We start from the raw sequence: 3,741 nt of genomic DNA on the forward strand, positions 1-3,741 counted from the left end.
AATAGTTATAGTTTCCTGGTGGTAGAAGGTACCTAGAAAATCATTCAATTCAATTTCTTCACTTACAGAGGCAAAAACTGCAGGTTAAAGATGGTACTTCATGAACTAGGGTGAAGTGAGTCCAGATGTGGAATAGATTTTAATGTCCGTGTCCCTTCGTTGTTCACACTATCCTTCTTAGCGTTTCATGAATTTCAGGGCCCTTCTTTTTCATGAGAACCCTGATATTTTAGTTTAAAATCAATTCACTGTCTCCTCCTGCCAGGTTATCATGGCCAAGAAAATGTGAGGCTAGGGCAGCCCAGGTGAGGCTCTTTACTTCAATGCCTCTTCCGCGGGAAGGGTGTCCAGCCCTCTACTCCAGGCTCGCCTGAGGGGAGCTGGAGTAGGCTGAGCCCACTCCCCAGGAAGCAAACCCAGTAAAATCCAGAATATTGGCCACATTTGCTCTCGCTTCACTCACCCCACAAAATGATACCTTAGTGTACTCTCTATATAAATTCCTCCCAGTGCAAGTTCTTTCCTTAAGTTTATTTACTCAGGGAGCAAATACCACCTTGGGATGAAGTACCAGGCAAATAGACTACTAATGAAAAGAAACTATTTCCAAATACGTCGTATTTTCCAGCCAGCCTTCCATCTGAGCCCTCCTGCTGCTGCCACTCTCACTCAAGGTGATGGCTCAAGGCAGGCGAGTCCCTACACACTTTTTCAGCATTAGGGCCTTTGCTGGAACCATACATCTTGTTAACCGTCTGCGCCAACACTGCCAGTGAAAGACTACATCCTCCTTTGGGGTCTATTATAAAATATCATCACTTAGTTTTCCTCAGCCATCCCTGATTGATCTACTTCATTAGCCCTTAATATTAACTTGTGATAAAATATTTATTTCTGTTAAGCTATGGTATATTACATATTTTGTAAAAATATCTTTGACTATAATTAATTTATCCCAAACCTGAGATAATTATTAATTTTAATAAATGTAAAAGTAATAATAGTTACTATATATCAAATACTTTTCATTTTTGAGCACTGGCAAAATATATGCTTAGCTCATTATATATACATTAGCTCATTTAAGATTCACTGAGATGTATGCTCTTATGAATCCTATTATATAGCAGATAAAATAGAGAAGTTGATTTCATAGTTACCTAGCAAAATATTAACAGAGCTAGAACTTGGCACCAAGAATTGACAAAAGAAGCACTGTTTGCATGAAAGAATTTACAACATCCTTAATAGAACCAGTGGATAGATTTGCTATTCATATTCTTTAACTTATGAGGTTTTTCTGCTGTATTACTTTTTTAAAAAATAGCAGAAAAGCCTTAGAAAGATGAGTTTATGAATGATCAAAGTAAAGGGAAAAGCTAAATAAAAGATGCTGGAAGATGTAGATTTCCAACTGAAAAGGTAAAGCATGAAGGAAAGCATGGAAAGATGTTGAATGTTGTCAAATGCCCTTCCTGTTGTTACTGAGATGTTCATATGGTTTTTGTCTTCATTCTGTTCATGCGATATGTCACAGTATTGATTTACATATGTTGACCCATCCTTGCATCCCAGGGGTAAATCTCACTTACCATGGTGAATGATCCTTTTGACGTGAATGTGTATTTCTAAAAGGGTTGTTTAAGAGAAAATAGAAAAAGTAAAGAATATAGACAACCTTCTTTTTCTTCCAAATTGGGTTGGAAAATTATTATCCACTGACCAGATCGTGTCTGTTACTGTAAACTAAACTTTTTAAAAACATGGCCAAGCCTATTTATTTACATGTTGCCTATAGCTATTCCCATTAGCATGGCAGAGTTGAGTATCTGCCCTTTAAGGAAAAGTTTGCTGGCCCTGTCTTAAATAAAAGAAGTTCGATAACTAACTCTGTATACAACATTGCACTGGAAAAAAAAAATATGTGAGTCCACACACAAGATTGTTTGTTTGTTTTTGGCACAAAGTCTCACTTTTTTGCCCTGAGATTGAATGCCATGGCATTCTCAGAGCTCACAGCAACATCAAACTCTTAGGCTAAAGCAATCCTCGTGCCTCAGCTTCCCAAATAGCTGGGACTATAGTTGCCCACTACAACATCCAACTCATTTTTTTTTTCTATTTTAGGGTAGAAAAGGGGTCTCACTCTTGCTATGTTTGCATTACTGAGGGGCATAGAAAGTTCCATTGGAAATTTCTATGGACATTCTAGAAAAATAAAATCACAAAATGGCTAAAAGTCTTGCCCAACCTTATTATGACAGCAGGGGCTTGTAAATTTCTATCATGCTATCACCCTAGTTATTTTTAAAATATGTATGACTATGGGTTTTTGTGGTTCCACTAACATTACATTCTCTTTCAAGGGATAGTTTATTTAAATGGCATATGGTTAACATTATGAGTATCTGTAAAACTCTATGTATTAAGTAAAATATTTTTCCCTTGAATTCCTCAAATAAATAGCTTCTAATCCTTAGGAAATAATTATATATTCAATTAGGTATAGTGCAAATCCACATGTTCTTTTACTATTTAATTTTAAATATTTTTAATTATTTCTTAAAATGGAATACTTGAACACAATTTTCTCTGTGTGCCTGTTCCTTAAGTGCAAGGTTAACATTACTTATTTGTATTTCAGATAATGTAGAAAGTATTCCTGCTGTTCATTCACAGCACAGAACTGTTTTGTGTTTCTGTTGTCACGGCATCCTATACATTTCTCGATAGACTTATGATGCTCTATTTGCCAAACCATCTCTTTGTCTATATATTCAAATGAACTGTAGAGGTTATTAACTTGCCCTTGGCAAATAGATTTATTTTTCTAAGATAAGTGCTTTTATAAATTCAACCTGTGACAGTTTTATTACAAATTATAAATAAAATGCCCTGCCAGATTTTTATGGTAGCCATCGCTAACTCATTTGGGCCTTATTACATTTCAAGCCTTCAAGTTCTTTGATATTTTCTTTTTAATCACTGGCAAGTCTATTTGGGGATGTTGTACCTTTTAAATTTTCATGTTGAGTTCATGTAATTGGACCTTTAAGTAGTCACCAAGTCTTTTGAAATTTATGATATCAAACATTAAATTTAATACCAACATTTATAATCACCTTTGTCCCATTTCTGTTTTAATATATTTTATGTTTCTTTTCACATATGGAATTATAGCAAATGATAAACTTTACAAATTTACCTTTATTAATAGCTATGTTAGAAAGCTTTTAACTAGAATTTTTATTTGTTTAGATAATATGATAAATATGGGATTAAAATGTGATGTTAAAAACTTTCAATGATTCTTAATATTCAAGCAAATATGCACTTATAAATCGAAACTGCAGCATATTAATGATGGTCCTTGTATCCTAAGAGCAATGATTTAGTCTTTAGATAGCTGATCTCTGTACTTCATATCTACCAACATATGGTATCACAGAAATACCTATCTTCTCAGACTGGCCTGAGGAGTCAATGAGATTATACCTGTAAAGTTCTAAATGCACGACAAGAAATGCAGAAAAATCTAATACATGTTGCTAATTGCTGTTACCAAAATGCTATAAACTGCTTGTTAGAGTTGTTTTCCTGAATGAAGGATATTAGTCAGCCTAGGGTATCATAACAAGATACCACCTACCACTGGCTGGGTGGCTTTAACACAGATATTTCTCACATTTCTAGACAATGGAAATGCAAGGCTAAGATACCACTGATTTCTGGTCAGTCTTC

The 3,741-nt window shown here is 34.8% G+C and overlaps 1 non-coding gene across 1 annotated transcript; it reads right to left on the bottom strand.

The window, feature by feature from the left end:
- Window positions 1-281: 281 nt before the first annotated feature.
- On the bottom strand, window positions 282-418 carry LOC128568297 (small Cajal body-specific RNA 21). Its single transcript, XR_008375105.1, has one exon. It is a non-coding gene; the product is annotated as a small Cajal body-specific RNA 21 (non-coding RNA).
- Between the last annotated feature and the right edge of the window lie 3,323 nt (window positions 419-3,741).

Source organism: Nycticebus coucang, chromosome 16, assembly GCF_027406575.1.
Source record: "Nycticebus coucang isolate mNycCou1 chromosome 16, mNycCou1.pri, whole genome shotgun sequence".
In the NCBI taxonomy this organism is placed as follows: Eukaryota; Metazoa; Chordata; class Mammalia; order Primates; family Lorisidae; genus Nycticebus; species Nycticebus coucang.